Source organism: Oreochromis aureus, linkage group 8 (assembly GCF_013358895.1).
Source record: "Oreochromis aureus strain Israel breed Guangdong linkage group 8, ZZ_aureus, whole genome shotgun sequence".
NCBI classification, from domain to species: Eukaryota; Metazoa; Chordata; class Actinopteri; order Cichliformes; family Cichlidae; genus Oreochromis; species Oreochromis aureus.
Window position 1 is genome coordinate 11,899,563 of NC_052949.1, and position 27,449 is coordinate 11,927,011.

At 41.4% G+C, this 27,449-nt stretch overlaps 1 protein-coding gene across 3 annotated transcripts in view; it reads left to right on the forward strand.

The window, feature by feature from the left end:
- Positions 1-207: 207 nt before the first annotated feature.
- The window catches only part of ctbp2l (C-terminal binding protein 2, like), a 96,583-nt gene continuing 69,341 nt past the window's right edge, over positions 208-27,449 (forward strand). For 2 of the 3 annotated variants that reach the window (XM_039616299.1, XM_031750715.2), the window contains exon 1: positions 209-619. The gene's annotated coding sequence lies outside the window, so the exon portion shown is untranslated. Of the gene's footprint in view, positions 620-27,449 lie in introns of all 3 variants that reach the window. The other variant, XM_039616301.1, reaches the window with a different exon arrangement.

Here is a 27,449-nt window from a genome sequence, read left to right on the forward strand (position 1 = left end):
GAGGAAAGTGTGTGTGTGTGTGTGTGTGTAACAGAGAGAGAGAGAGAGAGAGAGAAAGAGGGAGAGAGAAACGGTGGTAATGGAGAGAGGGGAGTGTGTGTGTGTTTGTGGTGGTGGTGGGGGGTGTTCTTCTTCTTCTTCTTCTTGGTTTATGTCATTGGTTTAAACGACCCAAGACCCCGCCTTGATAAAAAAAGAGAGTTAGACATAGTGTGACTACAGCCAAAGAGAGACAGAGAGAGACAGAGAGAGAGAGGCAAAATAAAGCAGAGAAGCAGTTAGACACCTACTCGGCGTTTATGCTCCGTCGTATTTTAATAAACAAGGACTCGCTTCAACACATTGTAGCCCGTTCCCTGCTCGGCTATCACTCCTCTCTGTCCGGTTGTTTCTTCTCGCCTGCCCCTAAAAAAGAAAAAGAGAGGGAGAGAGAGAGGGAGAGAGACCGCGAGAGAAGCCGCTCGTGCAGCGCGCGGAGGATTAATAATAAGGTGGAATTAGAATTACTCCAAATCTTATTTCGTGTCCCCGAAGCGGATGATGCTGCCGCCGACGTGTGCCTAGAAAAAAAAAAAAAAAAGTCGGCTTCTCAACTTGCTATCTGATACCATTCATCCAGGTAAGACTGCATTTACAGAAGCAACAACAGCCGTGCCGATTTAACTCGTTTAATTCAGTTTTGGAGGAGGGATGGTGGTGGTGGTGAGAGGGGGGGTTCAAAAGAGAGTTGGCCGCCGTTGGGTTTCGGGTCCGCATACGGCTCTGACCATGTGTGTCCACCTTACTGCGCCATGAAGATGGGGGAATGGTCGGTCGGGGTGGGTTGTACACACGGGAGGGAAATTATTTCTGACCACGTATATAACACGCTGTGTCAAATGCGGACACGACCGGACCGCGTTTCCCTCCTTACAGTGTTGACATTTACGTTCCTCACCTTTACATGGCGAAAGGTAGCTGTTCGGCAAAGGCATGCGGAGTGTATTGTTTTTGCACACAGCCAGACCCCTCACGGAGTGCGTGTCGGTTAAAAGAAAATAGGAAGTGCATTAGTAGAGTGTCTGTTGAATGGCTGTGGAGTTGTATAGGCTGTGTTGTGCTTTCCAGCGAGACTATTTGCTCATAAATCCTCTAATACCCCATGCTTGATCCGAATGACTGAGTTTTTGTAGGCATAATAGTGTTGTAGAAGACGTCATCCTGTGTAATCTTCAGCGCTCCTCGCTGCTCAGCCTGTGTCTCTTAAAAAAAAAAGAAAAAAGAAAGAAAGAAAAACGCACGCGCAAAACGCACGCACACAAGTCCTCCCAACAGGAGCACATTTGCTGCATCACAATGTCACTGACCTTTCACGTGTTTGTGTCCTTGCACACATTTTAAGACCTCTTTTGGAGGAGCTTTGCAATAAGCTGTCACGCATCGTTACGGAGGATCAGAGGGCCCCTTAAACTTTTTTTTGAATTGCAGGGCCCCTGCAAATAGATAGAAGATCAAACACCTGCATCTGATGACATTTTGCCCCGAGGTAACTCACCTGAAAGGATTTTGTGGTTTAGTGTGGAGCTGCAGAGGTGCAGTTTGCCAAATAAAAGTAAGATTTTAGAAACTGATTAACAAAAAAAACTTAACAGTTGTTAAGTGGATGGCGTCCTCTTGATCCCATAGAGGATGTGACTTGAAAACCGCTAGAGGAGAATAATGAGCTGTTTTCCATAGTTCCAGCTCTTAATCAGTTAGCTGTATTTTACATAGAGGTGAGTTTATATTGTTTTAATTGCTGCTGGAATAAAGTATCACTTCTGGTTGTGTAAACTTTAAAAGAAGTAGTAAAGAAAGTGCTTCCTCTGTTTACAGCCACCTTTAGGTGCACACAGCGTATGAATGAGCTGCTAATTGCCTTGTGTTAACTTGTTAATTACACCCACTAAAGTATTCTTACATATTATTGGACTAATTAATTCACTGATTACTCTGAAAATATGACAACAGGACACGTGTTGGATTAATGAAGAACCGGGGTTATCCCAATTCCTTATCGCTCATCATTTAAAACATCATCATCAGTAATTAAATCTTGTCAACTAAGATAATTTGCATACAGCACCCCACCAAAAAAAAAAAAGTATAATCTTGATATAATCAAAGTAAATAATTGGATCACTTCAAGCTAAATAAGAGGTGACCTCTTTGTCTAGCGGATGCCCATGTGCATGTATTGACTGAGAGGGGAGGGGGGCGTGTGCGCCTTAAGGAATATCAGGCTGTTACAGATGTGTGCAGCTTGGACACATGCTCCGTTGTCAGCCATTGTCAAGGAAGCAGTTAAGATGGTGGGCAGATCAGCTCAACAGAGCTCCCTTGTCAGGAAAAAAACGATAAACTGCAAAAGTGCAGCAGGAAAGAGCTCCCAACACAGAGCAGTATTCTACATTCACAATTACTCCTGGTCCACAGTGGATCAATTCCTCATTCATAACCAATAAAATCGCTACACATACGTTAAGATACATATTTTTTTGCAGAAGGCACCCTTTGTTGGGCTCACCTTCCCACACTGTGAGTCAGTGTTATCATTTAGAATGGGACCTGTCATGTTTCCACAGAGGAAATTGAACAGACTCAGTTAGCCGACCCCGTGAAGAGCCTGCCCTCTGCCATCCTCTCCTGTGTTGCCGAGCAGCACCCTATCACTCAAGGCAATTGAACGTCTCTGAGGGGACCTCTGTTAGCCCCGTGCAATATTTATTACCATCCATCATCCCAAGACTCTCGCTCTATGGGTGAATAACAGTGGCTGCTAAGTTCTGTGTTAAAAAGTTCCCTCGCCAGCAACCATTAGAAGGGATTTATGAGAGCGGCTTCCCAAGAAGTGCTGTGGAAGGGAGAGGGAGCGTGTTTTAGAGTTGCTGCGTAGCCTGCCCGCTGGGCTGTGCTGCCAAATATGTCATGGTTAAAATTCTGAGTGGCTGAAGAGCTGCCTGAATTTCTCATTTCCATTTCAAGTTTGTTTTCTTAATAGGTTTTATTGCTTTAATTAATTAGTAGACTGGAAGAAAATTTCCCTGAAAATGTCACTCTTTCACTGTTTTAAACCTTCTTTGAATTGAATTTTTTTGGTTTTGGGTGGAGGGAAACATTTTGAGGTGCTGGAAAGTTTTGACATTTTTCTTTATTTTGACCTTTAGTAGATAAAACAACTGATTATTTGCAGCTGCCTTGCTCAGTGCTATAGTGACACATGTAGCATTTAATACACCATGCTGTGTAATTCCCATATTTGCCGAATTGTGAAGCTAACAAGATGTCTATTTTCAGTGTATTTTCTTTGTAGATAGTAATGATGCTGATCTAATGTTCACTGTGGGCTTTAATAAGAATCAACTAATGTATGCATGCTGTGCATACAGAGCTGGTAAATTCTGCCTTCATGTCCTTTGAATGAGCCCGTGTGCATGTTGTGTGAAAATTACGTGCTCACCACATCTCGATGTAGTCTTTGATCCTGCAGAGATGAGATAGGAGAGGGGTTTTTTCAGTTTTTCCACTCTGCTGAGATTATTTGTTTGTCAGGGTTGAAAACAATTGCAGTGTATCTAAAAATGGGTGAAGCTATAGGTATGGGACAGCACCATAAACGAATGCCTTATTACGCTTCTTTTAGGTCAATTTGAATATGTGTTTTAATTGGTCTCTGAAGGCTAAGACTAGTCTTCTTTTTTTTCCTGCGTTCCTCAAAAGTGCCTGTGTGATGTGACTGTGTAGAGCTGACGAGCCCGGGAGCAACGGTGTTCATTTGAAGCCCACTGAACGTGCTCATTATTTCCAAGCAAAGTGAAGATTGATTTAGCTGAAAGCTGGGATAGTGTTTTTAATGTTTACTTTCTCTGCTGTGAAAAACGTGGCCGTAGAACTGCAAACTGATCGAGACGGTAAATCCGGCCCCAGATTGCTCTTGGTCAAAGCAGAGAACTTGGAAACAAGGTCTTTGCTACTCACGGCAACAAGAGGTGTCATTACTCAGCAAGAGGTACTATCTCATGCTTTGAAAACTCCTCTCACCTTTAGAAATGCTGTATTGAAAAGATATCTCAAAGAAATAGTTTACTTGTCATTCCCATTTCTTTGCCTTTCTTTTCTCTTAAGGCATTGTGAGTCTTCACTTTTACGCACATTGAAGAACGCGTATGTTCAGTGTGGGTTTGGTTAGAGGGGGACTATCATCGCTAACCAACCCCCCCACACCCTTTCCTATAATTTCATTGACAGTAGCAGCAGTTGTGTTCTCCAGAGCTACACAGGGGTAAAGGATAATTAGAGCTGTGGATGTCTTTTTCGTGGTAACGGGGAAAGTGGAACCCTGTGCCAGCACTATTCTCTGTACTATACAAAGGGACAAGATCCAGCGATAGGGTTTGCATAAGAGATCTACAGTATTCTCTAACACAAACAGATGTATTTTATTCTGACTGAAACTAGTAAGGCTGAACCTCATGTGGCTTCAGAGTTGGCTGGCAGGTTTTTTTTCCTGCTGTTATTGGAGTGGATGCACTGCAACAGTCACTCTGTGCTTTTACCTTGCACCACTCTACATTAGTATCAGGGGAGAGCGATGTGCCCGTGTAATAAAGTGAAGGTGCATTGTCTTTCAGCAGTGCAAAAAGGTCACGCAGCGCTCGTACTTTGGCCCCTGTTGGCCGTGTCAGAGACCATCTTGTTAGCATTAAGGTATGAGTCGTTTGGCAAAGCAGCACTACAGCAATTAGAGTTATTAATTATTTTTTCACAACTTAATACACTTTCGTTTAATGCATATTAATTGATGTGCTCCCAAATCTGCACTCACATAATCCACCAAGGATTTCTCAAAGGCAAGCACAAAAGGCTTTTATTATCTTAAGGAGGAAGTGGTCTTTTGGGACGTAAAGTGCCCCTGCTCAATTGTGTATTACATTATGAAACAGACGTAAGTGAAATGAAATTACAACATATCATCAGCACGGTGAAGGATCCTATTGAATTATTACCTCGGCAGCGCCATTGTTGTAATGTCAGGCTTGCTCTTTTGGATGTGACAGAGGGGGTTTTTATAAAGTCTTCATGCAAGGAAGTAAAAAGCAGTTTCAAGGTTAAACTGTGTGAAGGCCAAATGTTTGGGGAGGCTGGATTAATTTCATGTCCCATAATGTGATTTGCAGTATCTCCTCCTCTCCTGCCCTTGGTTTCTTTGGAGATGTGCGAGCCTGATGAGAGCTGAAAGCAGGAGGGGAGGGCAGGGGGGGTGCTGCTGTAACTATCTGCTGCATTTATAAGTGTTTACAGGACTCCTAAATGGAATTAGGGAAGATGGTGCGTGCTTACAAATTCACCATCATTCCCACACCCTGTCTCATTACTGAATACTAATTCAGAGGTTATTCCTTTGGTGCGCGGCAGAGAAAATTAGCTTTCTCTCACACATGCTAGCACGCACAAACACAGACAGACATATGCTTAAATATAAAATAACAGAACATACATGCACACACCCAAAAAAGCTCAATCACACGATGGGCGCTGGTTCGTGGAAAGAAATCGGTGGACGTTATCAATTGCAGGGCAGGCTACGAAGGAAGGGGGACCACCATGAGAACAGCAGCGAGTCGGCCTAAGAAGCATGCTGTACCCAACACTTTATCACACAGCATCTGCAGCTTAGCCGTGTGTATCTGTATATCAGTCCAGTTAATGAAACTGTTGCATTGCCTCATCTTATACGTACAGATGTCTTTATAGATATGTACACATTTCATATAACACCGTTAACACAGATAAACTTGAAGTACGTTTGCAATACAAGGAAGTGATAAAATCAGCAACTGAGGTCACTGCAGGGAGTGCTTGAGGTGTAATACTGGTGGGTGAGTGGGTGGGTGAGGGTAACTAGCACCATCTCATTACTGCCACGCTGCAACATCAGTGACTGAAGTACATCAACACTGGGGCTGCTCAGTTTTGGTACTTAGATTAAGATTTCTGTCAAAATGGAATCAGCAGCATGTGGGTCATTCTCTAAGTTGGGATGTAAATGTGATACACTGTGCGGACAAAAGATGCTCGAGGTGAAAGACGCAGCTCAGTTAGCTGTGTGGACTGTGTATAGTTCGGATGTGGGTTGAGTAAGTTTAAGCAAACGTGTGGATAGCTGGGCATTTCTTTCCCAGTCTGTCCTTAGGTAGCTATCAGGGCAGTGAGTATAATGAGCTGTAAAATGAGTAGGGAACAGCGAGTTTAGGCTGTCTGTTGCAACATGTTGTAGTATTTTAAACCTCCTTGGCAGGGGTGTGCTCAGTGGTCTGTGCATCAAGTTGCTGTTCCTCTTCTTCTCGATTTCCTGCAAAAGCTAAATGTAATTGGCGTCAGAATCACCAGTGAATTCTGTTTTTTGTTGTGTGTGTGAGGTTTTTTTACCTCTCCAAGTTCAGCTACAGTCAGATAAAGAATTAGATTTGATCTTTTGATCTATCCTTAAACATTCACCCCCCTAATTTTAGGGAATTGTTGCTGATGCTATTATAGGGTGCTGGCTGATCCATTTAACATATTAGGGAAATTTAGAAGCTTTTGTTTGTAGGATCTCTGAAACAAATTGTTTTTGCCCTCGCTTTTAAGACAGTGCATTTCAACATCTTGCAACACACTGCTTTTATCACAGTAGAACACGTCACTTACCACTTTGTGGTATAAAGTATTGCAGCTGTGCGAGCTTTCCAGATTTATAGAATCCTGCTTTGATGGTATGAAAAACACCCCATGTGAGGTATTGGCATTTCAAATGCCTTCAAACTGCACTTATTCATATTTACCCTTCACATACACCCTATAGCAACGCCAGTGTAGCCCTGTAGCGCTATTATATGTCTGAAAGTGCAGTTGGTAAGAAGAATGAAAAGACCAGGGCGGCTGTCTCACACTTTCTTATCTTGTTTCCTCTTTGGCTTTTTTCTTGTCCTCTAATGCACATATCCATCTCCACACTCACCCCTCCCCCATGCTAGTGGAGGTCTCATTGCTTATGTAATGTCTCTAAACATTTGTGCAGCATTAGGGGAAGTCAGGCATGCCAAAACTGTGCAAAACGTCCCTCTGTGCACCCCATAGAGGTGGGACAGATGGCAACCCTCGTTCCCAGTCTTGTAAACTGCCTGTGACAGGCGAGATGGCATATACACAGCTGAAGTAGGGCAACACTAACTAAAGCTTTACAGACAGTGGTGGACACAATTGCATGCACCCTCATCAGTGAGGTGCTTACTATCAAAGCCTCGTTTTATTGTATTTAGCTGTTAATTACAGCACAGTGTTTACCGCTCGCAGATTCGTGGAAAAGTTGATCCGCACTGTAAACGCACCGTCGCTTTGCCCCACCTGTGATCCAGATTCTGGCACACCTATAACAATTGCTATCAAATTCTCGCAAGAGATCATCCATCACAATGTTAAAGAAGGTGACCCGGAGTTGTTTTCTAATTCAGTCGTTAATCACCGCCACAGCAGAGTGTCGGGCACTTTCACTTTGTTCCCCTTAACAACTCTCTGGGCAGAGTCCATTACTGAGTAAACAGACAGTGAAACACAGAAGAAATGAATGAAGCTGCCCAGCACAGAATCCCCAGAGGTGAGATCAAATGGCAGGCCCGGTGATGATGAGGGATGTTTATGGCTGGCACTCTATTAAGAGGAGGCTCTTTCCTGCTGGCTCATAATGAACATCTACCTTGTGAAATGGTTACTCGGAAGCTTTTTTCCTTACACTGAATTACTGGTCATTTTCATCAAATTTTGCCCTAATTGCTCTCAGCAGTGAGTCAGGGGAAGGGGCACTGATAAAAAGAATGAGTTTTAGGGTAAGTTGGCAAGGTGACTGGCTTATGGCAACATTAGCCATTTTGATTTGAATAAATCTCCACCACCGTTTCTCCCCCCTTAGTATGTTAATGAAAGCCAGCTCCGTCCTTGGAGGATGATATTTCAGGCCTGAACTCTTCTTCTTTTCTCTGTTTACTCGGCAACGCCTCCTCCAGATGTCCCCCACTGCGGGAGGCTTTGAGGCAAATGTGAGAGGCTTCCCACTAAACCATACACTCACACACACACACACACACACAAACATGCACTCTCACATCACCTCTGGGGGTAGCCACTTTAGCTGACCTGTTACGAAATATGACTTCATGGGCTTCAGACAAAAAGTGTGTTGTTTCTATCAAGAAGAGACTTAAATATTGCTGACAAAAGGTGCAGCGGATGTGTTGGGGAGAAAGGAAAAACATCTCTGAAAGGAGAATGTTTTCGTAAATCACAGACAATGTACCATCTGCACACGGCGGGGTGTATGAGCGACACTGGACTACTGCTGTGAGGAACTATTGCATTGTTATTAAATGGCTGTTGCCTCACTGGCAACCATATTAAAGCCTCAGATCCTGTGCCTGATGCAAGGCAACGAAGAGGAAAAATTTAGGAGTGGGGTGGGTAGCAGAAAAAAAAATCCCAAACCAGTCTGGCCTTCTGGACATGTTGACACAATGTGCAACTGCAATTGCATAGATTAGAAGATGGCAGTAAAACGTCTTGACAGTGAAAAGAAAGATTTTTTCCCCTCTCTCGTCTTTGCCTGCTCTAACCTCTCTAAGTTCTTGTTGCTGTCCATCACCACTACTTGCTCAGCATCTTACACATGCTGCTGTGAAAGGGGAGCTTTTTTCATAGGTAGGATCTATGTCTTAAGAAAGGCTATACCACAAACTCAAGCTGGGAGGGCAATTTTCTTTTCCTTTCTACATTTTCTTTTTTTTTTTTTTACTATGACCATATTCAAAGAAGCTACTTTTTATCCCTCAAGCAGTTCATCTTCAAAATTCATTTAACATTTTTTTACTATAGGATGTGCGTCCCATCTCATGGCGAAGGAGCCCGGATCTACCCGTGCTGTATCAGCGTGCTCACTTATTGATGACGGGGTTCCTTTTGTGCACGTTGAACTAGTGGCAGAGAGTTCGCGAAATGCCACTGAAGAGCAAGAGTTGATTAGCTCGTCTTGTTCTCCCTCATTTCATTCTCGCACATTCACACTCTGCTAACAGTTTCTTGTTAACTTTCTTTGTGCCAGAGGTTGTTAAAATGATGCAGTTTGAATATATAGTCGCTGAATTGACGCTGACCTGTGCCAAGCTTTCTATGCAATGTCTGTCTGTTATTGAAGGAAGTATTTTGTGTTACTTTTTTTTTGTATTTCCTCCAAATGTTTTTGACCCTGAACAAACTGCAGGCTTTATGAAGATTGTCCAACCTTCCCATTTTGTTTAGTTTTGGTCAGTTGGTCTTAAATGAGCTGAAAAGAAGCCTCAGCGATGTGTAATTACATCATTATTATTATTATTTTTATTTTTATTATAGGATTTGGGGAATTGTTTCTAAATATTTTCTTTTTTTCTACTTTTTCTAAATGGCATGCAGTGCACGTGTGCTCTTATACACATGTGTGATTTAGTCTCTGAGGACAATCACATATTTTTCTGGGCTTCAAGTGTAGCCACTGGAGACTGGAGCCAAAAGTGCCTTTTTGCCCACCTATCATTGTTTGCAAAAAAATGGAATGAATTTTTAAAAAGTTAATAAAAAATAACAATAGGTTTCTGAGCCTGTAAAGGGCAAAGGTACCAAAATTCCAGATATTAAAAAGCCTTCCCTGGTGAGAAATTAGAAGTGGTTGACAAAGAGGACAGAAGACTCAGCTATTTAAATAATCTCTGCAAAAGACAGACCTCGGATCATTTTGTCTTATCATGTAGAAAAGTTACAAAAAAGAGAAACGCATATATTTCTATCACATAACACAGATTCATTGCAGGGCAATTGCCACGTATAGTCACCCACCAAAGGCACACTGTGAGCCAGGAAAAACCCCGCTGGCCTGAGAAAAAAATAAATAAAATCCTAGTATTTTCTCAACTGTGACACAGAACGAGCACAAAACCCGAGCAATACTTGTAAAATGTGGAGTCAAGTGACTGTCAGATCAGTAGCTCAGTCCCATCCCTGCTCTGGTTACTCTGCGAGGAGTGAATTTGTGAATGCCCATAAATATGCATACGTACTTGAACTCTGCTGCTTTTTTTCCTGTTGTTTTTTTCTTTTTTTCTTGACAAAAGTTTCCGCGGGTCTGATTCTTGAAGGCCGTCATGGAGCTTGACGAAAACCTGACATTTGGAAAGGTCTGCGAGAGGGATTTGTTTGTGACAGCTTCAAATTACAGTGGCACGGAGGGAGCAGGAGAAAGGGGAGGGATGCAGGGATTGATGAAGAAAATGGCTCCTGCTTATTTAAATGTCAGTTCAGCAAGGTGAATGCCTAAGCTTCTTTTTTTCCCCGCAAGCATTACATGTGTATTCCTCACAATGGAAAAACATTTCTTGCCATCTTTTATTCTGTGTGTGTTTCTCACCGTCTTTCTGTTTGGCTCAGGCGGTGTTATTGGCAGGAGGCTTTAAGCCTTGTGAAGCTTTGCCAGCATCTTGACAGTAACCACAAACCATTTAGTTGTTTGTTTTGTGTAGGTAGTGACTGAAGGACCAATCACTCAGGTCCTATTTAGACTGGAGGTTTATTCTGGACCATATATGCAGCAGTATAAAATACATATTAATTTTCCGACTCTTGCGCTCTCTCTGCAAGTGCAGAAACAAGGCAAAAGTAAGAAAGACATCACTGCGAGTACAATCTGGGGGAGGAAAGCACACAAGGAAAATAACTGATAAGTATGCTGCAGTTTCTGTATATCCAGAGTGATTTCTGTTATGTAACAGCAGTTTTTTCCCCCAACAAAGGCTGTTACTTCTTGTCAGCCCTCAGCGCACTTATGAGTGCACAGGGAGCTCTGCCTGTCACTGACCTTTTTAATAAGGATGAGATGACCGAAATACACCAAGTGTCCCTCGGTGATGATAGTCAAATGTCACTCAAACTAAAGGACTGTAGCCAGACTTTCACATTGAGATTCCAACAATAGTACAGAGGAGGGAATGCAGAGCCCCCTATCTCTTTTCCTTGACAAATAGCTGATGACACTGTTGGATTAAGTCCTCACAAGTCATGCCAGCTGCTGGAATCAGATGACAAGTACCTCCATGTCTACGTGTCTTAATCTTTTTCAGACACTTCCAGCCGTCGTATATAACTGGAATATTTATCACACAGGCTGCAAAAGCCAGTAAATTATGTGACTTAAGTGATGCCTGAGTTTGACGACTGCTTTCCTGAAAGGCATGTGCCCTTTTGCCTACTTTTTCATTGTGTCCTCCTGCCATGACACATTTTATTGAAGAGCTGTCTGCGGGCATACCACAAGAACTCTATGCTGTCTCTAAACTGCAGCCTGCACAAGTTCCCACAGTAGAAAATAGACTTTTCGAATCAGCTACTGCAAACAGAATCTGTTTTAACAGAAGCATTGCCCATAATTAAACTAACGCATAGGAAAGTATGCTGGGGTGGCTCCCGTGATTAATGGAGCAATTACATAATCCATTACACTGAATTATGAATGTGCTAATGATGAGCTCATGTTGGGTAATGATTCCTGGAGTTTGCTTGTGTAAAATATGAAGAGGGAAGCAGAGAGGACTGTCGGTGTTTGCAGATGTTCCTCTAATCACTAGAAGGTAAGGCTAAGGAGGAAATACAAATGTGCGACTTCCTACAGAGAGTGGCACCTCCACCATCACGGGTCATTGCTTCCTGTTCTAGAAAGAACGCCTCCTACTGTTCCCACTTGGATTAGATGGCGTAGATTTGACTGTCTCCTGCTATGAAATACTAAGGCCATACTAATCTAAATTAGTGTTTTATGTAATTTTTATGATGGGAGCATAAAGTATGCAATTAAGGAGGCAAAAAGACAACATAAAGGATGACAGCTGGTGACTAAGCCCTGTCATAATTTTCTCACTAAAACAGTGACTGGCTGCAAAGCATTAATTTGTTGTTTACATTCTTGTCTCTTTGCTATGCTTGCTTTGGTACAGGAAATGCCTCAAAATATCTTGTATCATGTAACACAATTCTAGTTATCTATCAAGTAAAATCTACAGTTTTTACTTTATTTGCGAATTCTGGTGTTTTTTAGTAGAGATGCACTGATCGACCGGCCAGGGGTCGGGATTGGCCGATTTTCCGTGTGCTTGGCCCAGATTGCCTGGTGAGTCTCACATATGCCCAATTATGAGCTGGTCTGTTTCATGCATGTCGTTTTCATGCAGAAAATAGCTGTTCACACAGTTACGGCTATATGCTAACATATTGTTAGGGTGCTGTAGCCATGAAACAACCTTATTGAGAGACTTAAAAACCCTCACCCAACTGAACATGCCCAGTTTGAACATGCTAACAAAAGGAAAGTGGCTAAATCGGAAGTAGCCAAAGCTCGATATGAGCCTCGGTATAAGCAGTGAAAAGACCAGTGCAGTTACAAGGAGAATTACAGAGATGGGTAAAAACAGGGTCAATGTCCATGCAAATAACTGTTGTACCTGCTTTTGTTTTTTAAGCTAAAATATGTCAGGTAAAGTCGGGTGCACAGCTAGTTTTATTTTCAGTTATGTAAGTGAGAGTAGATCCTGCAACTTACTGTGGTAGTGTGGTACTATAATAGGATGCCATCGGTGTAATAAGTAAATTTAAAAAAAATTTAGATATTCCAAAGTCAACTGTGAGTGGTATTATTGCAAAGTCGAAGCATTTATGAACCACAGCAACTGAGACGCAAAGTGTCAGACCACAAAAAGTTACAGATTGGGGTCTGTAAGCGCTGAAGGGTGTGGTGCGTCAAAGTTGCCAACACGCTGCTGACTGAATAACTGCAAGGTTTGAAACCTTTTCTGGTGCTAACATCAGCACAAAAACTGTGCACCGGTAACTTCATAGCATATGTTCCCATTGGTGATGAATAGCTGTGTCTAGATAGCGTAACTTTAATTTGCTATCAGTGGAAGCTCATATTGGACCAACTCTGACTAAAAGTGTACTAAATTGATAAAAGATGCAACAGTGAATGCAAGATGAAGGTTTTGCTCTTTTTCCCGGTATTTATTTGTAATGTATGAGTAAGAGCACTTTTTCTATTCAAATTGCATTTACAATCAAACATAGTTCCTATGACACTGTGAATGAATGATTTGGTATTGTCAGAAGATTTGAAGACTTTTTTTTCTTTGTTTCTTTGTTATTTTTTCTGTGACCTTATTCAGCTTCACATCTTATTACTAGATAATCTTGAAAGTACATGCAGCGTATCTGATGTTGAAATTGTCATCTGGCATTTCTTGTGTTTAGTTTCTTTAAAGCACTTAAAGCAGTGTAGGAGGGTTTCAGTTTGTTTTTCTATGTAATGCCTCATCCTTACATAATATTCTTGTTTAAATAAAAAACTTCAATTAAGGGTTTGAATAATAGTGCATTTCAGACTTAACAGACATAACAGCTACTATTTAAATGCAATAACAACTTTAAATAATAATAACTTTAAACCCTCCTATTGACTTTCATGAGGTGTATTTCTTATAGCTCCTTTAGGGTTTTTACAGACAGTGTGGATACCTCAGTAGTACATTCTTACGAATATACTTCATAACGTTCTCATGAATCTTAGCTTAGGTCATCTTCTTCTTCTGGTTCTACAACAGCCTAACCACAGAGATACCACCAAATGCAAAAAGCACATGTTTGGTCTTTGCAGCTGGCAGACAGCTCACTGCAGATATGCATGTAAATTCTGCATCTGAGAGGAAATTGATGTCTGTAATCTCCTTTCCTATAATAAGAAACACATCACAAGACAACAAAGTAAAGATGGATCTGAGTAAATATTTTAGTAGAACTATTGAATATCTCTCATCGATATGGATGAAACCATGGCTGATGGCTGGATAAACTTCACGATGGGTGCCTGGTGATTCTGTCTGTGGATGCCAGTTGTATTTCCCAGGTCTTTCTAATTGTCGGTTGAGGTCTTACAGTTCTCTTACAAATAGCATTGCTGTGGAGTTTCTGTGTCTTATTTACTTGACAAGCAAATAAAAGTACTTTACTATCTGGAAGTACACAGTTTATCTTGTTTAATTAATAAATGCTGTTAAAGCAGGAATCTACTATATATACTGTTGTGAACATTCATGAATCTTCATACGGCATCTCCAGAGAACAAAAGTTCATTGCAAAAACAAGTTTTAATGGGGCTCGTGTTTACCAAGCTATGACCTCCATGCCCTGAATCCACATAAATGGGCTTCCTTTTTTCCTCCAATTATATTCATTTTATGTGTACAAATAACAGAATCTGTTTGTTGATGTAGCTCAACCTGCTTCAGCATGTTAGTGGACCTCTTTAGCTGGGATGATTGACGTCCGTTATTTTTCAGCATGCATTGTCTGTCATAAACTTGCTGTGGGTGCGTCTGCATTAGATCTGGTTCATTTGAAGTTCACCGTGAGTCCATTTTCTTAGGTAAACAAAACAGCCAGACTGCCAGCTTCCAGCTGAGGACAGTTATCTGCTTATCTGTGACTGAAAATGTATTTCTTCTTCCTAGTGGGAAATTCCTCTTTGCATTCTGTCAAGGTAACAGTGTTTGTCATCTTTGAGCGAGAGGTGTACTCCGTGCTATCTGCTGTAAGGGAGTCGCTTTGGCGTTGGAAGCTGGTAAATGAATTTTGTCTGTTAATTTTATGGGGAAACAATTGCTAGGCAAAAAGACGAAAAAAAACCTTTAATGGTTTCAAATATCGCAGTAAAAGTTTGTAACTGTTGAGAAGCGTGTCTCCTCTCCAGAAATTGCCTGTATTGTTTATTGCTATGGTCAGAATTGCAAAGAGGAAACATTATGAGAGTTTTGATGAGGTTGTTAGTTTGTGTACACTAGCACATGTACGCGCAGGAGTCCATCCGAGCATCTGTTGGCTGTTTTCTCTCTGCGTGTGAGTGGAGCCACCTTTTTTAGATATGCAATTATTATGTAAACATGCCATTTTGGTCTCAGAGCCACTTTGTCTCACATTGGCTCTGACTGTGTAGCACCTCAAGACTGAATTGAATGCCACTGAATGCCATGATTTCTTATACTTAAAATACTTAAAATAAAATCAGACACACATTGTGAGCTGTTACGGTTATATTTGTTTTTTCTGATTCAGTGTGTGTTTGTGTGTTTTTTTCTTTGTTGTGTTGTGTTTGTTTTTTGTCTGATTCTTAGCAGGATTATTGAAAAAGGTCTGGATGGATTTGCATGGAAAGTTTTCAGAGAGGTGTGGCATCGCCCAACTTGGAAGAGATAAACAATTGGAGTTTCTTTACCATTAAAAGATGGGGCAATGCATGACGTCTACGCAAAGGGCGTTTGGATACAGACACATTCAGTGACAACAGTTTATTTCTGCAAGCTGCAAAACTGTGACTTAAATGAATACTTAAAGCTAGTTACAGTGTCTGAAAGAGGTTTGTGTGCAGTGAGGGTCCCTTCCTGCCCTCCCTGCTCTCCAGGCTGCAGGCAGCACAGTGTCCTTTGGTCTTTATAGTGGGCCTCTGGGCTCTGGGCCACTAGCTCTGCCTTGTTCAGGTCCTTGTTCTGCTCTGCTGGTTGCATTGGCCCTGTTGTGAAATGTGATCAGTCAGCTCCATTAGGGCCTGGACTGGGTGCTTTTGGAAACCAAATGGCCCAATTCCTGGCTGTACCACCCAGGAGTTGATCTCAGGGATTGGTCGGAGCGAGTAGTGTCTGTTGCTTCATAGTAAGTCTGCTGGGAATGCAGCCACACTGCCTTGTTGTTGTGGTATCACGGGCTTGTTTACCATGTTCTGCCTTTGCTTGGACTGTGATTTTTCTTTTACATGTTAGGTAACAGTGGATTATGTATTTTCTTGTGGACACACAGTATGCCCAGATATGTTTCAGTTTATTTTAATAACTTTTCTTATTAGTCATTTTAGGGCTGCTGTTGAAGTCAGTCGTAAGTACCCTGAACTCCCACCAGTATTTTTAAAGCCACCTTTCAAGTTTACAAAAGGTGAGTGTTAGACCCTTATTAGATATTTATAAGCTATATATTTGGTAAAAAATCATTTTAACCCATCACATCGTCTTTGTTGTTTCCCTCTGTGTCAAAGATAGAGCAGCTCTGAAGGGATCTGGACTGTGAAGCGAGCTTTAGCTTAGGCAGAAATACAGTCAGCCTCTACCATTGTCTTAAACAGTTCATTTGAGAGAGAGCGAACTTGATGGTGATATTTAGGAGATTAGAGTCTAAATTACATTTTGCATTCATTTGTTGACTTTTTGCCATTTGTTGTGCTGATTTGTGAGTGTCTGACATGCTCATGCTGAGTGACCCATTTCACTTTAACCTTCTTGTTTATGTTTTTCCAGCTTTCAAGTGCATGTCCCCTTTTTTTTCTCTGTTCCTTGAAAACTTGAACATCAAATTTGTGGCTTTCGCTGAAAATAAGAACAAATACAAACTCTAAATTTGGCATTCTGTTTATTAGACTGACACCCTCTAATGTGTGTTAGCAGTTCAGTTGAGGGTGGGTCAAAAATGCACAGAAAAATCTGATACTTTACACGAGTCCTGACTTGGAGCGACCTGTTAGGTGGATACATGGGAAGTCTGACAAGCACGCTTTCACTGCAGCGCAACTTTTCTGAACAGTCTGCTTTGCATAACATCAACTTGGCTGCCTGTCATTATTGCTCTGTAATTAACCTGCAGAGGCTCAAAACGGGCGCCCTCTGAATGGCTTAATTAACCTGTGCCTAAGAGGCGGCTATTGTCCTCTTTGCTTCCATGACCCGCACTAAGCAGCCTCAGTACCTCACATTCTTTCTGCTCTCATGTAGAGCTATAATGGCTGAGAAACAAACCTACCTGCATTTGTATTGTGATGATATAAAATCGTGCATGGATAACATTCGGGTCTTAGCTTTTAATTGGAGCCTGAAACACTGAATTTTGGGGGTGATAACAGTACTGAACTTAACAATAAAGCACAAATGAATATGAATATGCCAATATACTTTATATACTTAGAAATGCTAAGGAGATTATTAATTAAGTTTTATGCTTTGTATTTAACAAACTATTTGGCATCTTATCATCAAGATAAAACTCAGCTGCATGCTACTGTCTGCTCAGCTGTGATACTACTCTGCTACAAGACCTCTGTTAATACTGTAGTAGTTTTGAAATTAAAGCATGCATCTGAATTACAGTATGTTCTGTTTTTTATTGGGTCATTTCAGATGACAGATACAAATAATCTACAATATACAAATCATCCTCCTTATGTATGGAGAAGGTCAGGAGAGAGATACAATAGGGAGTGTCCACAGCCATAAAAACTGATGGAACACAGAAACGTACTGTCAAATTTTGGTCCATCTACAATGTGTCTGACTGGCAACAGCTTAATTTTTCAGCATGACAATGAACCCAGACTCACTGCCTTTGTAGTAAAAGCATAATGGATAGACTTTCAAGCCCTCTAGAATTATACAAACTCTGTTTCTGCCATATACGCTGTATTTCCATCTATGTTTGCACACGTTTCTATAAATTGCTGCACCTATTTTTTCCAATAAAATATATAAAAAAAGAAAGGTGTCTCAAAACTTTTGCACGGTGCTGTTGGTGGATGCTATGATAGGCTGATTTTCACCAGTGTTACCGCTGAAAGTATTTACTATTCTGGCTTTTAATTACCAGGCAGCGGTCAAATGGCAGGAAAATAATTATCACTAGTTTGGCTGGTTGTTTGTTGTTTATGCTAACTGGCATTCAGGCAGTCTGTAAAGCTATTCGCTAGTTTACTGACTTTTTCAGGGCTTTTTCAGTGTTTTCAGTATAGTCAGAGGATATATGGTGGATATAAACTGTTTTGTTCACAGTTTATTGTTGACAAAGGCAGATAAAAAAGCTAAAATGTGTATGTTAATACCAAATGCATTCTCATTTAAGCCCAAGAACAACTACAAATTGCTTACTTTAATGTAAATAAAGACTGCTCAAGTGTGATTGGTCAGTACAACGCACATGGCAAGCATGCTGCAAATGGAAACCAGAAAGCCTCCGCTATTAAAAATCGTCTCCCTTGTCTAAAGATTTGCATAATCATATGCAGATATCTGTTTATAGATATTAGCATTTAGCAGGCAAATGTGCCTAATACTTTGTTACTCTGCAAAAAGGGAGGATTTTCTGCTTCTTTTTAAATAATATGCATATTAATGTGCACCAGTGAAGCTTAAATAATAGTTTTCTTTTGTTGTCTACTTCTTATTGAATAATTAATGAGAGATTTGTTGATAATAAAAGCAGGCTAGTTGGTTTCATCCCTGGGCTCCCGCTTAGCTGAGGAAGCAAAAGTTGGGCTAGCTTTGTCAGATAAGAGCATATAATTTCATGGCATCACCCTGTGGCATGGTTCACCTTTTCTCATCCCACCTAAATTGAGTTGTCTCCTTCTTGTTTAGTCAGCTTGATTTTTCTCAACATCAGCATGGAGCCCTGAAAACCCCTAGGATTTGAAATCTGTAGATGTGCGTTTGTATAAGGGAAAAAGAAAAAGAAAGAGGTAGACTGCGAGGCTTGTCTCTAGTCAGTTGGAGCAGTCTGTATGTGTGTCATCTCACGAGTGGAACACCAGCTTGGCCCACTTCTGCCTGACCGACTATACTCTACGGCTCATCTGGGCTCTTCCCTCTTGTCTCTTTTGTTTAATTTGCTCTCTCTTCTACACTCCGTCCGTCTCTTCCCTGCGTGGGGTCCACTTCTCATGTCTCTTCTCGATATTCAGAACAGACCAACCAAGGCTCGCAGAAGATGTAGAACGTCCCAGGTGAATCGGACAGAAAGTATTAGCTCACAGTCAGCGGCTACAATGAAATCAGACTGGACCACCCAGTGCAGATTCACACACATACAGTTCCACACCAGTGCATGCATACATACACATCTAGGTCAGACAGTGAAAGGGGAAGAAAGGGGGGAACCTTTAGCTTACATCATGCCAGCTCTGTTTTCACAGACAGCAGGGGCTCTGAGGCTGTGTGAGATGATATGGCCTCCCCGTCATCTATAACTAAAGCTCAGACACAAGTGGTACGTTAAGCTGGAGAAGCTGTAAATGATTCAAGCTTTGTATTTGGCTGCATTTTATCTCACTACCAAGGATGGAGATTACATCAACAAGTAGAGTGAATACTTGACAGAATACCTGCTGTCAAATGTCAAGTAGGCCACTAGGGTGCTAAACGCTAAACTCTAATTGTGCATCTCTGTTTGGTCATATTATGTAACTCACATATTTAAAGTTGTATTCTTTACGGAAAATGACTATAAAACCAAAATAAAGTACTAATAATAATAATTTTCATTTGCCACATTTCATTCTAAAAATTACAGTAATTTAAATAAATGTGGTGAATGAATGTCAATGATTATGTATTCAGCGATTTCAACGCTAGTATTATTAATATTTCACATGTCAAAAACATGTGAAGGTTATTACAGTGACAGCTCAGCAGGATGCAATGTGTTCATTTTGAGCAGGTGTTAGAAGGGTTTGTGTTGATGTCTCAGTAAAAGAGAACACTTGTCAATCATTTATTGTACAGCAGGGCTGAGAATGGACCAGAAAATCCACTTTAACTTTGAAAGGATGTTGAGCAAAGCAGCATTTTTTTGCTTTTGCGTTTGGTTTTAGCAGACTATTTATTATCAGTCTCTTGCTGTCTACATCTTGTCTCTTAGATCACAGAATTGTATAAATGATCTCCAATTAGGTGTAATTTAAATGCTTAATCTTAAGCTTTCTTGTAGATTTGACTTATATTATGAATTAAATCAATTTTATACAGATATTTACAGATCATTTGTATCAGGGGTTACATTTGGATTTCATAACAGTTTCAGCTGTTTTGTGGTGAGGGTATCTATTTGACATCATAGCCAAGATGCAGATTCTTGGCTTTCTGTAGTGAAAATTTGTAATATTTATCACATTGGCACTCTGGATTGAAAGGCCAAAAAAAGCTTCTTTTTTCATGCAGTCTTTATGTTCTGGCTCTTTCCCAGTTCGTTAGATACAAGCTTCAAAATAACTGCATCACCAAGACAGACAGGCAGCAAATCATCTCCAACCTGTGGTTTACTGTTTATACGTGAGAGTTGAGATGCCCTTCTTTTTTAACAAAATGTCAAAGTATTCCCATATTTACTAAATGACAGAAAATTTGAACATTTTTTTATACTTGGAATTTTTTTTATTTTAATATCATGGCTAAAGCTCTTCTATAAAACATGATAAAATGTAAAGCCTTGAGACCGAATTAGCAGTCAGCTAATACACATCAACGGGTAACTAGGAGAGTGCCAGAATGATGGATACTACAGACACGTCATCATCCTTTGTGTGCGTGTGTGTTTGCACACTCATTGCCTCCATCTAAGACCTTCTCGCCGCCCCTGGCCAAAAATGTCACTCCAGGCTGCTGTGGGTTCATTATGCCATTATCTACCTCAGGCCACAGTCCATTTGCCGGGCAGAGAGTGATGAAGCTTTTTCACGGGGTCACCCCTCCTGCTGGAGGCCGGTCAGCTGAGGTGTGTGTGCGCGCATGTGATGAGAAAGACAGAAAGACAGATTGTTCACCTGTATTTGACACTAATCATGATTTAGCACAGGATGAGGAATGTGTTTTGTATTGTAACCACTCCATACATATGATTTGCTCTGATTCACATTGTCTGTAGCTGATAATATCTATCACTGACAATGTACAGCTCAAGATGATGGATTCATTATTGGCTTTGCTGCAAAGCAGTAAAAGCAGTAAGTACACTTTGTAAATGCAGCACAGCAAACAACCTAAATCAAATCTAATGGTGTATCTGTCTGTCATTTTGAGTTACGCACACTCAGTCCCAGCTAGGTAATTTTCAGACACTGCTTCATATCTCAGCGTGGGAAGGGTTAATCCATCAGAAGCGAGTGTTCTTGTGTAGCTGAACCATATTCCCTAGGCCTTTCACCCATCCGTTGCCTGAAAAGAACGGCCAGCTTATTTTCTCTGCATATTAAAAACTGCCTGGAGAGGTGGCAGGCAGGGCCTCAGGAGGATGCAGATAGCAGGGGAAAAAAATGTGTGGTAAGACAGAAACTGCATGGGCGAGAAGGGGTGGGGTCTTTTTTTCCTTTCTTTTTTTAAATCAAATAAATGATTAACTAAATACATCCCCCATTCCTGTCCAGGTCCAAAAAAAGGGCCAGCTTTGATCTGCGGGGCCCTTTGAAATGATCTAAGGAATGAGGGAGAGGGATATGAGGGAGGGGCAGGGGTAAGTAGGTGAGACAGGGACAGGAAATGCCACGCCTCTCTGCCTTTAGAGGGGAGATATCACAGGTATACTTGCACAGAGTGGAGCAAAAGCAGAGCTTTGGAGAAGGGGGAAGTCTGCAGCGGTAAGCTTTTGGATAGTAACTGAGGTTGTGGGAGTTGTACGGCAGCTACTGTGTAAAGTGAGCACAGCTTTAAAATGCCTTAGGATAGATTAGCCTCCCAGGATCCCCAGAGATCAATGGGGCAGCGTATGCCTCTTCCCCATTCAATAGTAAATTTGGCTTCACTTTCTCATCACAGGAGGCTGAAGTACTTCTAGATGTAGGTCTCATATCTGCCATGCTTGGCGGCCCCTGTAAAGAGCACGATGCCGACTTAGGCGAAAAGGTGCACCCTGACTTACTCCTGTAAATGTTTAAAGTACTTCTCTTCCCCTGCAGCTATTCAGCTTTCTTAACTTTCACAGCTGTGCTCTGTGACTAGTTGCATGGGCATTAAATCATCTGGTAGGTCTACTTAGTCTGTTTTGTTAGTTTTAAACCTCTCTTTAAATCACTTCAGACAGCAGGGTGCCGATTACATTCATTATCAGCAAGAATATTGCTATAAACAATGGCACAATAGTGTGTTTGTTTTATGCCATTGTGTGTACAGAAGAAGGGTAACTCTGTGTTGTGCTGAGGCAATTAAAAAAAAAGCTTTTGTTAATGCAGAAATGTGTTGTAGCATTAAAGCCATCTGGAATTCCTAACTGCAGTGGTGCAGAGAGCAAGTGATGACTTGTACTTGTCTCTGTCGCTGTGGACTGACTGTGCTGGATCGTAAGCTGTATAGCTATACCTCCATCCGTTTTCCTCAGCTTATCTAATTCAGGGTTTTAGGGGGGTAAGAGCCTGTCACACCTATTACAGGGCGAGAAGTGGGGTAGACCACAGACAGAACACCAATCTATCGCAGGGGTAACACACAGAAACAGGCAATGACTCAAGCTCACATTCACACCTAAGGCCATCTTGGAATCTAACATGTATGTCTTTGGACTGTGTGAGGAAGCAGGAGTAACTGGAGAGAACCCAGGTACTCCTCCAGAGGGAGAACATCCAAACTCCACACATCCACACAGAAAGGACCCAGCTGGCTGGCAGATTTAAATCTTGTACCCTCTTACTGTGAGGCGGCAGTGATAACCACTGCACCACCATGCAATATATCGTTTTTTCCGAAATTTGAGAAATGTAGTCTCCTGTGTTAAAATTCACAACTAAAGCCAAAGAAACATCTGCTAACTTATATCAAATGCTTTCTTTGGAGCATTTAATGCAACTACTTAGATATCTGTGTCTGTTAATGGCATCTATATAGTTATAGGATGTGCCTTGCTAACTGCTAATCAAGCTAGCTAGCATTACCTGAAAACATATCACTCCTCTCGCTCTTTCAAACATGGCAACTTTTGATAAAAACAGGGAAAAGGGTAGTCAAGGCTGACATCGGTCCATAAGTAATAGGATGACATCACGGTAGCACTGGCCATTTTTTATATACAGTGTATATGCTGAAGCTGCACTTTATGCTAACTGCTAGTCTTGAAACAACTTTTTAGCCTATCTTCAAAAACATTTAGAATTCGAAAAGTTTGTAGTTACTGTCTTTTTCACTAGTTCCTCCCTATGTTTGCTTCCTTATGTAACAACAAAAGTGTGGGAGGAGTGGGTAGAGGCCTCCATTTTTTTACATTTCCATATAACTCTACCACTTTATATAGCTTAGCACTCAGTAACTGTTCAAATCATCCAAATTTGATGGATATAATTTAAGTACCTCTCATAAGTATGTCTTAGCTGGCTATTCTGTTTCATTATGGGTACTAAAGATGCATCAGCTGCAGTTTTTCTATGATTACAAGGAGTATATTTCCTTTTTTGCTTAGGAAAGGCCTGAATAAGGTACACATGTATATCAGCGTGTGTGCTACACAAAGAATGTTTTGTGATAATTTCACATTATTATGCAGAAATATTTAACACACTTCACATTTATCTAATTATAAACGTGCAAAATAGCCAGGAGCCACGCTGAGTGAAACACAGGTGTTGAAAACAGAACAACCACCATGTTTAAACAAGGATTGACTTTTATTACCTCATCTAGAGATGTTTATTATTGAGCCAGCCCAGCATTTTACTGAAAGGCTACTGCTTTGTATCAGTGACTCTTTCTGTCCTTGTTGGTTTTTCAAAGCCAGGAAACTTGGGTATTTTCCTGAAGTCACCTGATGCTTTTAATTTCGCAGCGCGTCGGTTATTCTGTTGGAGTTCTTTCTTAGCGCTTTTGTTCCCACGAGACCGCTGGATCCTCACTTTCATTAAAGTTGTTTGGAGAGTCTCTCAGCTTCGGTGCCTCGTAAAACAAACTATGATGAAAATAACTAAAAAAAAAAACCCACACAAGCCAACGCTACTCCTCTGTTTTATTAGTACATGCACACAGAAGCAGACACACATACACAACAAAATACTGTTTGTTGAGGTTCTAATGAGTCCCAGTAGCAGTGGTTTGATTTTTTTTTTCCCCTCTCTTCCTAATTTGACATGCTTCAATTGGGCTGGGTCCCTCTCGCTCCGCAGACCTCAAATCCTCCATGCAGAGGCCTAATGAATCTTCTCCATGTACACAAACAAAGGACAAACAAAACAAGCAGGAAACGCTCACTTCCTTAAGCTTGTAATTGTCCTAAACATGTCAGTCAATCACAGCAGCTTGCTTGAGTCTACTTTCTATGCAGACAAAAGGGTTATTAGTCACCCATGAGAACATACAAATCTTCTGATTTCCGAGAGGTACGCTCGTGTCTTGGGTTACAACTGGCGGAGTTTTCTTTCATTTCTCTTCAGCCGAGTTGGAGCATTCAGCATTGTACTTTCTGCTTAGGAAGGTGACACGAAGAACAATGAGTCGAGCCTCACCGGTCTCTTAGGGCTCTCCGTGTTGAGGTTCAGCAGTAATTGAATCGGGGCTTTTGCTGCCCACAGAAGACAGTGTGAGTGAATTGTCTCAGATAGTTTATAGGGTAATAAACTCCCTCCACACCAACACCTGCCAGCTGCGTTCGGCTTTGACCAGTTCTATTTAATACCTCTTGCTGTGCACCTGCAGCCCACCCATAACGGTCAACTTGGATCGCACCAATCGACACAGCCAGTAGGCGGTTGTCTCTTTTTGTGCGCTGGATGTTCCTGAAAGTTATGATTAGGGTAATTAAAATCTTGACTCAATTAGCTCTGCGCTGTTGACCTTGTTTGCAGGTTAGGATGCTGTACAGTATCTCTGGCCAAATGCAATTACTGCAGTCTTTTTTATCTTATCTGATCCCCTCATTATCTTACCTCTTATAAATAGTGACATTTTTTTTTCTTTTCTTTTTTTTTTCCTGGACTTCTCTTGACAGGTGCTCACATCTAAATCAAATCCGTCTCTGTTAAGAGGAGCAGCTGAGTGGGTGAAGAGTAGGTGGGCAAATGGATGCAGCGCTGATGGCATCTAGCATTGTATTTGTCACAAAGGAGTCTTTCATACATTACACTCTGTGTTTACTTAAGTTAGTTTGAATTTTGGTCAGTCTGCAGTGTTCAGATGTAAAAAAAATAAAAAATAAATGTTGCAGTGAATAATGCTAATTACATCCCTGACAAAACTGCACCTTTAAAATGCTATTACTGGGTGAGCATGAATCTTCTCTCTGCTTTTGCGGCCAGCTTTCGGTATTATTAAGGAATTGTGCATTAACAGGAGTCAGCAGTTTCCAGTGCTGCAATCTCATTACATTTACAGGGAAGGGATGAAGAGCAACAAAAAAAAATTAATTGGAGGCTTGCGATAGTTAGGACAGGAGCCTGGGCAAGGGCAGAATAAATCAGAGATCCATTTGACAGCTTTATGGCACTGGAGAGGGAGAAGGGGTTGACTTTAATGGGTGGAGATAGAAATGTTGAGTTACTTTATTTTTTCCTCTTTCTCCCTATGACACACACTCCCCTCCCCCCCTCATCAGCTTAGGCACACAGCCCCTCACCCCTGAACTATTTGGCCTGGCTTGATATATTGAGTTAATTCAACCCGCTCTGTGCAATAATTCATGCGTTTCATGCATTCACTGTCATGCAGATGCAGTGCGGGGTGGATTTGTTCATTTTCTCTGCAGAGATTGCGAGCCTCCTTCCTCACACACACACACACACACACACACACACACACACACACACACACACTTCTGTTCTGCCTGTCACCTACTCTACAAACTGTCCCCACCCCCAGCTCCTCTCCTCAGCTCTTTGGAAGTTAATTTAGGTGAAAGAGTGTCCGTCTTCAGCAAGTAATTCTTGCAGTTTCAACAGTTTGAGTCTCTTTTCAGCAAGGAAAAAAAAAACACTAAGCTTGGTCGATGCCAGCACAACAGCCCAGTACGCTCAAACGCTCCATCTTTCTCCCTACCTCCATTCTAAACTCTCCTGGTCCTTGTCCTGCAGTCACATCCTGCCATCACCCCCCATCACCAAGTTCACTAAGGTCATCCCCACGAGGGGCCAACCCTTCCCCAACCTCCCTGCTGACTTAAGCCTTGTGCTTTTATAATGCTGGCTACTAAAGCAACCGGTGAAGTGGCTTCTGCAGGGCAATGGGGCCCTGCTCTGTGTGCACTTATTTATTCTGGGCAGACCTCTGTGTGTGGTGTGTGGGGGTGGCATGTGTTAGTGCTCTAGGATTGTTGTATGCTTTTGTGAGCAGATGGATAAGGTCACACCTCAGAAGGCATTGTTTGCATATTATACCACATAGCGTATACAGAAGCACCTGAAATGTAGAGCTGCAGTTAACATGTGAAAAATGTTGAGCACAAGGTTGCAGAACTCGTCAAAGTAATGTGTTTAACTTGCATGTTTTGTCAGAGAAGATGTTCTCTGTGTTGGTAGGAAGTGAAAAGAAAATGACGAAAAGCAGCAAATGTTCACATTTGGGAAGCTGGAACCAATGAATGTTTGGTATGTGCGCTTGATAAATGACTGGAACAATTAAGTGAATAGCTGAGCCCTGCTAAAATCATTTGATTATGAGCGTGTATGAAGAAAAACAACTGTAGTTAACAAACTACACTAACAGGCATTTTGCTCTGACATTTCAATTAAGTCATCTGAAATTACAAGTGCAGCTCAAGCAGAAAGGTCTAATTAATCTCAATCTGGTACAAAAACCCAAAACAAATGTTTTGCACATTTGTAACTCTGTGTTCAAAAGCATGCCATCACTTTGCAAGCTCTGCTTTATTTTCCTTCAGGTTTGAGCAGTGGCAGCGTTGGGTTTCTGCAGTGTTTCAGAGGCCTTGGCTAAGACCAGCCAGCCAAAGATAAACACTGAAAAGCATTTCCCCCCAGGCCTTGAACACAACTCAATATAAAGTTGAAGCCGTCACCTTCACTCTTACATGGAAACTCTCGAGCTGGAGTTAGCAGAAAGAGAAAAAAAACCTACTTCTTTACGTGGTCTGGCAGAGTTGCAGAGCACATTGTTTTCATTTATTTTATTTCAGTTGGCAAGGTAGGGGTGAGTTAAGTTTTTTTTTTCTGTTTTACTTTAGCAGTGGGAGGAAAAAAGGAGGTCACATTTGTTGGCAGTGCTGTGGGAGTGCACTGATACGAGTGCGAGGGCTTTGTGTCAGGAGACATTTTGTGGCAGACAGGAGAGGAACCTAGCGCAGTGACAAGGGCTTTTCTGCACTTTAAAAGGCGTGACGACCTCCGTGACCCAGTGAGTTGAAATGGAGGCCACTGTCGACTCTCATGCCTGATTAAGAAAAAAAAAATCTCTGACAGCAATGGTTTCCTTATAAAAAAATACCAACAAAGAAAACAAACATCTGTGGGATGGCGATTTAGATTTCAAACAGTGTAAATATTGTTTTTGTGTATGTTTTCATGAGGTCTGCACAACTGACCTAAATCATGAGGTGGTCAATGACTTTAGTGTAAA